General features: G+C 40.7%; 1 protein-coding gene across 3 annotated transcripts in view; it reads right to left on the reverse strand.

The window, feature by feature from the left end:
* TSC22D1 (TSC22 domain family member 1) overlaps nt 1–14285 on the reverse strand; it is a 346738-nt gene that overhangs the window by 98914 nt on the left and 233539 nt on the right. The window contains exon 3 of one of the 3 annotated variants that reach the window (XM_085621821.1): nt 2966–2981. The exons of the other annotated variants lie outside the window; for them this stretch is intronic. The gene's annotated coding sequence lies outside the window, so the exon portion shown is untranslated. Of the gene's footprint in view, nt 1–2965; nt 2982–14285 lie in introns of those variants that run through there. 3 annotated transcript variants of the gene reach the window in all.

The following is a 14285-nucleotide window of genomic DNA, read 5'->3' on the forward strand; positions in this document are numbered from 1 at the left end:
TTTTTTCTGGTCCTGACGAAAGCCTCTAGAACCATCCAGAAGGCTGAAACTAGTTGACCTTATTTACAAGGGATATCAGGAAAATAACATTCCTAATTATATATCCCGCAGAACTTTTTTACATTAGTCCTGGGACCCTTATAATAAAAGTCTTTCCATAGGGTATTTCCAAGAGACTTTTTTAACCTATAAACACATCTCACATAGCACGCCACTTTCTGCTCAAGATCCTGCTCCGCTGTAATCCAGGCGTTGTAGCACAGCTGGATTGTGTTAGACAATCCAGTTGGGCCCCGATGATGAAGCATGCCACCTACTAGGTAGGTGGGTGCGGGGTTTCTTTCACAGCAGTTGTGCTCTCTCTCCTTTCACGTTTACTGCAAAAATGACAGCAAAAAAAGTTTGCTTTGAACCATAAAAACTTGTCCATTTTGTTTTGTCAAATTTATTGGGGGAAGAGGACAAGTTTTTCTTTTTCTTTTCCTCGCTCTCTTGTTGTTCCTATATGTATCTCTGTTATAGTCATAAGCGCCCGCCCTCTTCCCCGGTGGAGAGATAAATGTTAATGTAAGGAATGCTACAGGTCTGGCGTGTTACGCCTTCAAAAAGAACTGAAAGTAAAAGGGACCTGCTGTGCATTCTGGGATACTGGAAAAGTTCTGGAAAGTTTTCTTAAAGGCACATTATCCTGTTCTGAGCCATATAATGGCAGCCTATGGGGCTTGTCTGTCCATTTCTCCCTCTCTATCATTCCAGAGGCTTTTGCTGGTAGAGGCAGGTTTTTCACTGTGGAAAAAGCTGGGCAGGCAGTGCTGTTTGTGGATGTTGGTGGAATTTTCTAGTTGAAGTACTGGACAGTGTAGCCTGTGGATAGAGGCTGCATTATCTGTCTTTGAATTCTCTCTTAAGTGTAGATGCAGGTCTGCATGGCTTGACAACTTAAGAGATTATTTTATATTGCTCCGGGGTCCACGCACATGGGCGGGACTATTCACTAGATTATGACTATAACAGAGATACCCCTACTACAGAACTGGAGTTACAGAAAAGAAACTACTCCTTCCAGGGCATACCAAAATGGAAACAATTTAAGGTTCACTGAAAGGTTAGAGCAGAGCTCTGACACGACACGAAGAGCGGTAAAAATCTGAGCTATGGTGACCTCTAGTGGGAGTAGGAATGCTTAAACTTCCGCCTCATTGGCTGAAATTTGGGTTCTTTCAAATGAGGTGAATGTGCTTCTAAATTTACTATTTTGTTTCAGGCCTATGACCATTTTGCATTATATACTGCATGCTGTACATTTTACACTGTATACTGATATTTTAATGTAACGGGAACTCCCAGCCTGACGACGGGGAAGTATTCAAGCATGTGCATATCTAAAAGATCCAAGGATGGAGAACTATTGCTAAAATATGAGCACTCCATTGAAATGCTGCCCACTGACCCCGAACTCTGACAGGCTGCTAACCAAGATCTCATGATTATCTGTGTCAAAGGCAGCAGAGAGATCCAATAAAACCGGGGCAAAAGAGCCCCCAATAAATAGTACTTGCATTTTCATCATGAATGAAAATTGTAAGTTTTTCTTTAGTTGTGTTGTAAATCACTGCAGGGTGACAGTTTCCTTATGGCTACCTCATGTGCCCACCAGATCCAGATTGCCTAGTTAGAGTTGTGGATGGCAATAGAGGTGGTGGTGTCTCTGAAGAATTTCATCTATTTGTGCTGCTTTGCCTAAGCAACCTCCTTCAATGATCATAACTGTAAAGGTTAGCATTCTTCATATTATATAATGTATCTTTAGTTGGTGAGGAAAATGAATTTCATCACAACAATGGTGAATACCTTAGTGCCACTTTTCAGGCTACAAGGGTGGCATGCAGAAGCATGAAAAACTTTCACCTTTTCACGAAAATGTATTTATTTCTTCCAAGGAGAAACAGACTGTTTGGAGTAGGCACCATAAGTGTACAGAAGTTAAAGGTGAAAACAATGCTTTAACTCCCCTATCATGTCTGCACCATGCAAGCAATCCGTGCCACCCATGCAAAATGCTGGCTAGCATGAGTCGCGCCATAGACGCCAGCACTGAGACAATAAGGACTGCAGTGTCAAAACAACTCTTATGGTTTTCTTCCCCAGCATCTCTTTGCCAAAAGGCTGGGGAAAGGTACCATAATTAGTTTGCTGTACCACTCTAATGACTGCCTGGAAGGAGGAGAGCAATATACGAGTCCACACTTTCATCCCCAAATGCATTTCCGGACCATCCATACGTTCACCCATTAACTAATTTTCATATTCACCTAAAACACACTAAGCCTCACCAGTCAATTCAGAAGCACGTATTTACAGAGCGGTCAGACGTTTTGACTTTGTAAGTGGTTGTTTAGATAATGTGGGAGGAGGTGTGGTAGAGGGGGAGGCCGGCTGGATGGTCTGGGAGAAGAGAGGAGAATAGGCACAGACAGCTGAGACAGCTGTGGGATACACTGGACAGGGCTCAGAAATGTAAGTAGTAATGCAAACCAGCGCTGCAAAACGATGCTATGGTCCTGATTCAGAGCATGTTGAAATGAATGCACACGATAAATAATGACACAATGGGGTACGCTATTTATTAATTGCGATAAATAGCACCTATTATGAGTTTTTGAAGATTAACGTGCACATTTAGGTGCTTACCACACTAAAATCTACACCGTACAATAAATACCATACAATGGCAAAATTTAACAAAGGGTGGGATAGTTAATGCATTGAGTAATTATCAGATACAGTAAATGCCACCCAACTTGGAATTCCCATTCCTGCATAAACTGGGGTTTACGCAGGGGTCAGAATATATCGACCAACTTACAATCGGAACCTCTAGGTACAATTTAAAAACACACCCAATATAAAGTCGACATCTAAAACATTTGCATGGCTTGTGACTTTTACAATTCTATGAGTCATAAGAAAATGATGGTTACCTGTAGCAGAAACAGTATCAATCAATCATCAGGTGTGCGTGTTCCAAAGAGCAGGAAGAAACAAAAGAAAAATGTTCCTCAGTTAGTGATTATTCCATGTGGTTTGATAAAAAACACTTACTGTTTTACAGAAAGGATATGATAATTCCAGAGAGAAAACATATTAAATGTTCAAAACCACCAAAAGAAAATAATAAAAAGGCTAATGGTTAGCTAAAGAGTTATCTGCTTCAAACACATGGAAAACTCGACTTAACTGTAGGTTTAAGCTGAAATATATATAACATACCAAAACCAACTGCTCTGAATATCTAAAACCATTAGTTTACAAAACAATAACATTTTTTTCAAGGCAGGCCAAAGGATTTCCGCTTCTTTGCTAGTTTTGGAGCTAAAATGCCCATTGTAGGTCCAAAAACGAAGCATTAATCAGCATGCTTCAAGTGCACCTTAGATTGGGAGCTTAATTTACATAAATAGCGCCACTCTCGATCGTAAAAAGCTGAGCTTTTTTTTATATTTTTTAATGTGTTTGCGGTATCTAAGGTTTGCACATATAGGGCCCGATTCACAGGACTAACTTAAGACAAAATCCTAAACTTACTACCATTTTGATATTCACAGAAGGCACTTACTCATTTCGGTATTCACAGAAGTTAGGAGTCCAAACTTTAGGACTCCTAAATGCCTTCTGTGAATACCGAAAGTCTTAAAGTTAGGATTTTTCTCAGTTTAGGAGTCCTAAAGTTAGGAGACCTAACTTTACTACTCCTAAACGGAGGAAAATCCTAACTTTAAGACTTTCGGTATTCACAGAAGGCATTTAGGAGTCCTAAAGTTTGGACTCCTAACTTCTGTGAATACCGAAATGAGTAAGTGCCTTCTGTGAATATCAAAATGGTAGTAAGTTTAGGATTTTGTCTTAAGTTAGTTCTGTGAATCGGGCCCATAGTTCGGAAATTCTACGAGTTAATGCATGACGTTTAAACCGCTCCAGCCAGAAACGGAGAGAGAGGGGCAAATCCCCGTTTACCATTTAAGACTTGCGTGGTCTATATTTCGTGCATTTATTGGGAGAAATTCTGTGACATTTATTGTTGTTACATTCCTTAAAAGGGGGAAAAAGGTACGGCAACAGCAGTCGCCGTCATATGCTTTTAGAAGGATTTCCTTGCAACACTAATTCATAACAAGTGTTGGCAAAGCCAATAGGTCTCACCTTTGAGACCTACTAGCTCTGAAAATGTCTTACGTGTATTACAAAGCATAACCCTGCACGAAATGTTACTAGACAAACCATCAATCCACCTGCCTCAATAAGATTTTTTTGTTTAATCCCACTTCTGTACACATATTGGGCAACAAACCCAGTAGTCAAAGTGGATCTTTAGACACGGAATGCACGGCTACCACAGGGAAGCACTGTCCTTCATTCATACAATTGTAGTCTCACAACCCATGAGAAGGGGACAGACGCTTATAGAAGCGAGGAAAATTGTCTTATGTACTGGGTGCGTAGAAAAAGTCTCATAATTGAAGTGTAGTGGCCCGCTCACACCCAGGCTTCACTACTTCTGCACCTGCTGCACTAATCATAGGCACTTCCAAATCACAAGTCTCCAGATCGCACAGAAGTATTGGCATGGGGATTCACGTATAAACTAAAAAAAAAAAGTGTCTGCAAAATCATACAATTCACATACAGGACAATATAAATTGCTTATTTAATGAGCGCTTGCATGATATCACTAGCTGAATCGCACTGGGCTTTTTATTTAATCGATTACAAAAATTCCCAAATTGATCAGTGCAAACATTTAACTGTTTAAACTGACGGCAATAATAAAACATTTCTATAGCTCCAGCAGAACCCCAACTTTGTTCAGTGAACACGGTTATCTTACATTTAAATGAAAACCATGTTTGTGATGCCTCACAATTCCTCTCGATTCTACAAACCAAAATTTTCTCGAAAACACCACATATTGCACAATTGTTTCCTATGTATGCGCCCTGTGCAGAGAGCCCATCCCTGCACCTGCAGTCTCCTTCCACACCCAAATCCCGACTCCAAGCACACCCATGGGTAAGGTCATGCCCAGCAACCAAGCTATAAATTCAAGCATTGGCAAAGCCAACAGGTGTCACCTTTGAGACCTACTGTCTCTGCCAATGCTTTCAGTTCATGCCAATGCTGTACTGCATGAGGAAAAGAATTTTTAAAAAAGGCAACGACACCTGCATTATTTAGTACACACACACCTGCATATGCATCATGACTAATGCCCGACACGCTGGCACCATATTTTTTTTATGTACCAATCCGAGATGGCTCTGTCAAAAGACAAAAAAAATCTAAATTAAATCTAGAAAAAGGCTTTTATTTAGGAAGTTGAGGGATGGCAGCAATATGCTGCCTGCCCTCCGCCCCCACCTCCACGAAAAGGTAAAAAAAAAAAATAAATAAGACTACTGCAAGGGGGCACAACCGAGGAGATTGTGTGGCAGGAAATAATGAGTGGGAAGAAGAGGGGAAACCCACCACGCAATGGAGAGTAACATGGGAGGCTGAGGACACAAGGGAGAGAACACAGGTGAAATAGCAACATGTGGTGGGCAGGCACATGGGCGAGACAGAGCAACAGGAGTGTAGGTAGGAGAGAGGGGCACATGGGGGAGAAAGCAATGTGGAGGGGAGAAAAGCAGACGAGGGAGATCTCTGGAAAATACATGCCCTCTCTCACTGACTGCTTAAACAAACCAAAAAAAAAAGCGCAGTTTGTTTCCCCAAGGGCCAGCTAGTCATAAAGATAGTAAAGAGGCAATGCACCAGGGAGGTACAGACAAGATTGACAGGCTAAAAGAAGGCAACCACCCAATAGAAAGCAAGCAAATAAGAATGGCAGTAACAATCTTGTGCAGACTGACTAAGACCAGTCATGCACAGTAGGGGCAAGAGGATTGTGAACTGGGCTTGACTATGAAAATCAGCGGCAGTGATCTAGGCACTCCCACTTTGTTCTGGTTTAAAAAAGTAAACATCTATTCTTAGGTTTCCTTGGTCGAAAAAAAACAAACAAAAAAAAAATGTAAGTTAATATCTAAATAACATATTACAACACATCTCTACGCATGTGAATGTTTTGGAAAAACACACAAGACATACGCAGTAAAAGATTATAACTCATTGATTCAATAATAAGATCTCAATCTAAGTAAATGGACTGTGGCAGAGACCACTGAGCGAGTTCTGAAAGGTTATCAGAGGGAGGTTAAAGTTGCACACGCATACTTACTCCGTCACGTGTAACGAAGAGCACCCATGGCTTGCGCTCAAGTTGATCACTGGAACCCTAATGTAAACCCAATACCTTCTCACAACTGAATTGAAAGTCTAAAAAGCGCTACGGAGTTAATAATCGGACCATATGCTTCGCCGGTATGGAATCCCTTCTTTCAGCCTGACGGTATCGAGATGTCCTAGGAGTCAAATTACGAAAACAAAATCATCTTCAAGTTGCACATGGTGGCTCTGCAAACAAGAGCGATAGCATGTGCACCTTAGATGTAGAGAATCATTTCTGCCATTGAGAGTTCAACCTGGGGAAAAACATTAAGCATTGTTTCTTTAGGTATAGTAATAGCCTTGCAAATTTGGGGCAACACCAGTAAGGAACGGTTTTGAGAGGTTCGAGCGAAGGCAAATTTGGGACTGGCTCAGAAACAAGAAAATGCTGCCCTTTGATATGAAGAAAAAAATAAGACACCAGAACTGACTGTGCAGCATTCAGAACGAAATGAGCTGCGGATTCTGTACGGAACTTTCCTTCAATCAAACGAGTGCCTTCCTTCTCGTACTCGTCTGTGGTTTATTGTTACACCACTGGAGAAACTGTGGAATGTAGCCGCACAGCGATTAGTAATGAATGAAACATTTGTGTACTTAAAGCAGTATGCACAGCAACTGCTTTTTTTTTTTTTTTTTAGAAACCCCTGAATGTTGGGGAAGCAAACCATCATATGCAGTACAAAACAAGACCACATTCAAGGGCTTGCTTCCATTGAATACGTTAAGCAACATGGAATGCCTTGAACGTCCCTTAAGTAGCACAAGGAAAGAAAGATTCAGCACGAAAAAAGATTCTTACCTCCGAACAAATGAGTACATCAAAATGCCACCGTTTACTGGGCGTTGAAGGATAAATACATGATACATAGTAACACTCAAATGTGGCAACAATTGATAAAAGCGCAGCAAAAATAAAGTTACAAGCCGTTCTAACCATCAGATTCAGAAAGGTACTGTGCATACTTATGAAGGCGTTACAATACTGCCATCTTGTGGTGCCATGTGGCAAAGGGAAAAACCGTAGAATTTCAATAACATTCAGAGACTAGTAGACGTTCTACAATTAAAGCCTACATAACCGTTACACTTTATTATCTAATTGTAATGTCTCTTCATGGCATTATGTTTCTATAAACTTTTATAAAGGACAACGTGTTCATTTTAACTTCCTTCAACACAATAAATAATGTGCCTGCTCAGACCAAGATCACGTTAACATCAACACAAATGAGAGGGCGATTTACAAAGAATAAAGTAGCCCCTGCTTTGAGCACGCAGTCTGTATCCGTGACTGGAGATGTAAGAAGTATTCAGCAAGCAATGAAGAGCTACAAACATAAGACCAATCTTGTGACTAATTTAAAAGTACGAGTACGAGACATCGCTTTGGAGTCTGACTAGCGCAGTCAGACGTTGACCAGCATTACACCCGAAGCCATACATCGATTTTCCAGCACCTGCCATTTCTCTGCCTTTCCTCAATTTCATTTTCTCCGCATTTCGCCAATGACCTCTTTCTGCGGCAACTCATTTCTTGAAGTATATTCTCTCTTTTCCTTGTGCTCATGGGGGGGGGGGGGGGGCTTTTTAGCTAACTGGCCAAGTGTCCCTCGTCTGTGGCACACTATTAATTCAGTATGTCAGATGCAGACTGGGAAAGTGTGCCAGATTGTGTAATATCTATTATGGAATACAATCCCATCTAGCAAAAGTTTGAAATGATTTTATAAGACAGGTCATAGAAAGGCTTTCTTTTAAAAAATATTTTTCACTTCTCATTTAATGTTCGTAAAACACTCCTCACACTCATCAGCATAGCTTTTGAGACACGAAGGCGCGGGATTTTTGTATTTTATTTTTTTACATTTTACATTCACAATTAGAGGATTGGAAGCTTGTTAAATGATCAAGTTAACTTTCTTCATACGAGAACAGTCAGGTATTTTTATGCCAAGACTTTTATGAGCAAAAAAATGCCATGTTATTTTTTACCGTCAATATGTAAACTGATAAATATCTCAACATCTACCCTAAAGCCTGGCACTTCGTTAATATCTATTTGCACTTTCCTATTAGTGCCAGTTCAACAATTTGAAGACCAATGGTTTAGGGAGTGAGTCTTGGGTTATACAACGTGCACCAATATTAATAAACGACAAAGATCAAAAAGTGTCAATTTGCTGCTATATTTTAGAAGACAACATCAAGGGTCATATTACACAGGTGCCCGGAGGGAGCAGAGGGTAATTGCAATCTTTATAACAACCGTTGTGGCACTTCCATATTATAGAAGGGGCCACTGACACTTGGATGACCTTTTCTGCCATATCAGTCTTGTAGGTACACATTTAATACCCCTGTGATCTCAAGGAGGTTTTACCTGCTTAGCACAGGAGAATGGCCACAATCATACGAGATAACACATACACCCTTGTGGCCTCACTACTTTACTGACGATGGCCCAGCAGCAAACAGGCGGTTTGGAGGCAATCTGACACTATGCCACATACGAATGGCCCACAGTTACTGCCATGCAAGGGTATGGGGGCACAAGGCACCTCCACTAAAGCAGGTGTTGTCAACAACCTGAAATTGCCTGCAGGAGATCTCTTCCCCACTTAAACTCCAGCTGTGTCCACAGACAGACTGACATTTTGAAACCATAGGTCTGGCTTTTTGCTCTGCTCCCAGCAAAGGTGAGAATTTGCACCTTCAATGGGGACAATACATTTATTCTGTAATATCTCTCACTGTCTATATTTGCGAGGTATATTAATCTCATTGCTACATACATGTGCAACAGTACCAAATAAGAAATAAAAGAAAAACACGCCCATTAGTAAATGTCAAATACGAACAAACAGTATATGCCTAAAGAATGCCCATGCCACTGGAATCAAGCTATCCTGGCTGAAGAGGGGTGAAACCCCGAAACCAGACCTAGGATGCTTGGTTCCAGTCCAGGGAGTACCTGGCTTGGCAGTTCGGGCTGGACTGTTCCCATGAGGCACAGGGTCAAGACTGATTTGCATATGGCTGGGTTCAAACTGGAATGGCATGGAGTGCAAAAAAACGATGGATTTAGGCCCAGATCTCGGTACTGGGGTGAATGTATGACATTGTTATGCATTCTGTCCATCAACTGTTGTTTTTGCAAAGAATGCCACCAATACATCCTTGGCTCGGAGTCGGTGGGGAGAAGGTAGCTAGGCCAGAGTTCAACTAACAGAACATCGCCAGCATGGAATGGCAACGGTTAGTAGGTAATTAATGAAGCAACTAATCCAGATATTACAGCATCTGTAACACGGCAGTTAACAGACAGCCGTACACAAGAGCCCAGGGCATTTAGTTTTACTGGATTCATTAGCAAAACAAAGCAAGAAGGTTGCACCTTTTCAGCAGAGTAAAACCGAGAACGCAAAAAAGTGGACTTCGAGCAAAAGCTTGATATTCAGGTAAAATTCAGCCAACAATGAACACAGTTAAAATACATGTGCCCTAAGTTAAACCTAATACCCAATGAACCATGTAGTTTTCAGAGATGCAGCTGTCTTGAAGCCCACTATGAGGATTGCAGAAGTGACGGAGTTCTAGAATCCTGTTGGTTTGAAAGGCTTGTGTGTTGGGTCGAAAGAAGCAAGGGTCAAAACCCATTTGACAGAGGGGATCCGATGTCAAGTAATATTCAAATGCTTAAGGGCACCAGACTCTTCTGTAGGCCCCTATTTCCACCATGCCCACTTTTGGTTGACTAGTAATTAGTCATTTGATTCCTGGCAGCCACCAGAACATACAGTGTCTGAAGTAGTAAAGGTAGGCAAGGGAACCAGGCACTCAAATTCAGAGAAGGAGAATACGCTCCTGCTCATGATAGACGGGCAAGCCTCAGGGAAAGATGGATGGCTGTTGCAGATGTTAACAATTTAGATGTTAGATGATCTAGAGCCACTAGATTTTATGGAGGCATCTTGGAATAATGGGGCGAAAGACAAAGAAGAAACGTTTCAATCTCAATTAATCTTTATTTCGGTTTACAAAACCATAAAAGATAAACATACACATCACAACAAAAAAAATATATCATATAGTAATGTCCTTTCAAAAGGTACCGCTAGACCAACGCATACTTATTAGGAATCGTATTCCCAATACAAGACCTTTCTTAGAAGTTAAAAAGTTATAAATATAAATAAAAATACATGATTTTAAAGTTTTAAAAGATATTACATTAAATCTCATTGTGGATTTCCAAGACTAAAATTTCATTTGTGGCATCCGTAAAATTAACTTCATGGTTTTCAATTAAAAAGGATTTTAAAATAGTCAGTGCAAAATTTATGCAAGGTACATTATACAGAAGGGAACACATTTTCTTTAGTGCAATACAAGGCTAATGCAGTATTGATAGTAAGTTCCATATGTACCAAAATAAAGTGCAAATGCAAAAGTCAGAATACTTGACGTATACTAAGCTATAATTTCAAGCCTTCCTTTTTCCTTATTAAACTCACACCAAATAAGTACCTACTAACACTGAAAACTACTACTTGCGATGTGTCTGTTCTCAATATTCTTTCTGCCTCATAGCAGGATCTTGTACCCAATAGCCGACAAATGGGTTTAATCCATTTCCTTCTATGCTTTATGTAGGCTGGGCAGAAGAATAGCAGATGTAATTCATTTTCTATTGCACCTGTATGGCATAGAACACAACACTCAGTACTTTCATTCTCATATTTATGGGCCCATTTCAAAGTGTTCGAGTTTATATGTAATATACCGTATCGAAGATTCAAATCTAGAGATTTTGCTAACTGTGGCTGGACTTCGTCCAAAAATGGCTCAAAACTCCAAGTTGGTTTTATTGAAAGGAACCGTATTGATAATGTACCTGTTGCTGAGCTATGAGACAAACTATCTTGAACGTAAGCCCAAAAAGTTAACTTTAATATCTTTTTTGAAGCCTTCGATAGCTCAGCAGGGACCTCCCAAAAATGCTTAAGTCCTAATTTATGAAACCAACAATAAACATGCTTCAACCACGGTAAGCCTATACCATTTTTCAGCTTTAGAATATCCTCTAATCCTTCTTTGTAGTGGACAAGTTCAGCTGTGGACCAGACACGCACCCAAAACACTAATGGTCGTAAAATTGCCTGGTGGTCTGTACGGCATATATTTAGGCCCATTACAATAGGTATTAGCGGTGTGCGTATTGGAAGGCTTAGAAGCTTCCTAAAAAACTTATGGTCACCCACTATGAAAGTCTTGTTGCTTGAGGGGCCCCACAGTTCTGCCCCATATAAGGATGCAGATTGAGCCCTAAATTTATATACCTCATGGGCGGGGGATACCACTTTAGACGTACCACTCATGTTTTTTTGCTATTGGTAGTGAATTTTGATTAAAAAAAATAGTCTTACTTTTCTCCAATTGAGGTTTCAGCCAATTTACCACTGATCCATACCATTGAGTAAGTAACCATGTCGTAGAGAAAGTGACTTATTCAGTTCAACGTCATGGGATGCAGTCGGCTCTTTGATTCAGCACTTCCAAGACATAGAAGCCATGCACAGTATACCCTTGGAAATGTCAGTCCACACAGTGCCAGCCACCACGGTTGTGATAGGTGCCTCTATGTCTGAACAGAGGAGTGTTCTGGTGTTTGCGTTCTGTCCCATCACAATCTTGGAACTAATCGTGGCCATTTTCACTCCCAACAGGTTTAAGCAGAATGATGCATCAGAGCTGTCCTATAAAACACTTTGGCAGGAGGCTGCATTATGCCTCCACCCTTTTTTTGACCCAACCCCTCCCCCAAACGTCACATTCCGATGTTAATTGTGGCAAAAAGCTGTGAAACAGATAGAGACATGCGGCATCACTACACATTCAAACTGCGGTTGTACTACCAAAGATATGGTATCCGTTGAAAGGAATCGGGGCAAGCTTGGACTAGCTGTCCTGCAATTATCTGACTCCTCAGCAAAAAGAAGTTGTAGGATCTCATGTGCAGATGAAGAACCACCTCCAACTAGCTGGTGTCATCAAGTCCTAGAAGCACTATCTATATTTGGTCACATCCTTATTATCTTGTTTTTGCTGACCTCTAAACTAGCTTCTACATCTTTTACAGCACTATTTCCTTGTCAGCTTTTCTGACCCACCAACTGCACAGTGTTTCTTTCCACTTCGCTTCTGACTGCTACTTTTAACCTAAAGCTGTGCCATAAAGACATCCTCCTTGCCTATCACTGTGTTCAGAGCCATTACCCAGACTGGCCCATAACTCCCAAACTCTTCTAATCACTGTTCGTATTTCCCATACCCTTCTGCAGTCTGAGCACTTCACCTGCACACACAGGGTAACCTTCATTTCACATGCTGCCTCCAAGCAATGTCATTCTCCTCCTGTCATGGTGCTACCAGCCTGTAAATGTGCCCAGCTCCACATCCAATTCGCTTTGCCACTCTCTACTTCAGACTTTCCTCCTGTGCCAGTCCACACGATACCTGTCTGCCAGGTATGTTTGGTTGTCAAAAACGTAGGGTGTATAATGGATACAAGTAGGGTCTAGAGAACCAGGGCCAGGCTGCATGCAGCCAGGTCGCAGTAGCCACCAAGGGTAAAAAAGTTGGGCAGCTACCAAGGACGTAATTGTTAGATTTACCTGAGGTTGAGTAGAGACCAAAAGGCAGCAACTCAATGTTTAATGGTGAACTAATGTGATGAATTCTACTTTTTCTTTTATGTGATGCTGTATTTCCACATGTATTTCACAGCATATAAAAACAACGTAAAGTACTCCATGGGTTAGGCCTGGTGTCAAGTCTGCATGATTCGATAAGCAAATTTTAATCTGAAATTCCTTCTATGAAGAGGTTACACTTGACCATGATTCACAAGACCGATTCCAGCTGCTGCAGGTGTTTGCTTGCATTTTACAGCGTCTGCACACATCTTCAAAAGAAAACGACATGCAAAGAATCTGGGCCACTACAGATGCAAAAACAGTACATTTTCTGTAGCAACCACTAAAACACACTATTTTTTCTTTGATAAAAAGCATTCATACCATTCGTCGCAAAGAATTGAAAAAGCGCAACAATGGTGCTCGGTAGCTAGAGTTTTGTCGTAGACAGATTCCGCATAAAGGTTGCTACGCTGCTTAGTACACTACTTAGCATCTTGTTACTGCAATCTGAGCGAAGAAGCATGTGGGACTCGGGAAGAGTTTGTTACTGCAATAAAAGCAGTATTATTCTGTGCTCTCGGTTTTAATTAGATTGTACAGCAGGAGGCGCTGTTTCCTTATATACCAGAGTAGGAACAAAGTTACGTTTCCGCTCTGGATACTGTAAATTTCAGAATGGAAGTAGAGTTGATATTATGTATTTGTACATTTAAAAACCGGATTGATACGTGTGCGTTAAACTGCAATCACATAAATGGCCGAGGCAGTTTTAATGTTACGCGAAAACGCAAGCTGCTCTCTGCAAGAGACCATGTTTGGTAAACTTGACAAATTTACAATCATCGAAACTTAAGAAACTTAATTCGATTCAAATATAGGCCCAGCAGTAACACTACCAGTTTCATAGCTGCACGTATTCTCATATACCAATTTGTATTATAATTTCTTAATTTTAGAATAACCAATGCTTCACCAAGCCTTTGATTTAAATAATGAGCACACACATACATGCTTATGTTTCAAACACCAATGCTAAAAAATCATTTGCTATGTTCCCCAAATAATAATCCATGTAATATTAGGTCTCAACTTAAAATGAATCTCAGCATTTGGAGTAAATTCGACGTTTATAAAGTCCATAAAGTCCCAGAAATGAACCAAGGATTTACAGCGTAATTCTAAGAATTACAGGGCACATAAAATAAAAGTGTAACAATAAAGAACATGCAGCAGAAAGAACAAGAAAACGACTAAGGG

Source organism: Triturus cristatus, chromosome 8 (genome assembly GCF_964204655.1).
Source record: "Triturus cristatus chromosome 8, aTriCri1.1, whole genome shotgun sequence".
In the NCBI taxonomy this organism is placed as follows: Eukaryota; Metazoa; Chordata; class Amphibia; order Caudata; family Salamandridae; genus Triturus; species Triturus cristatus.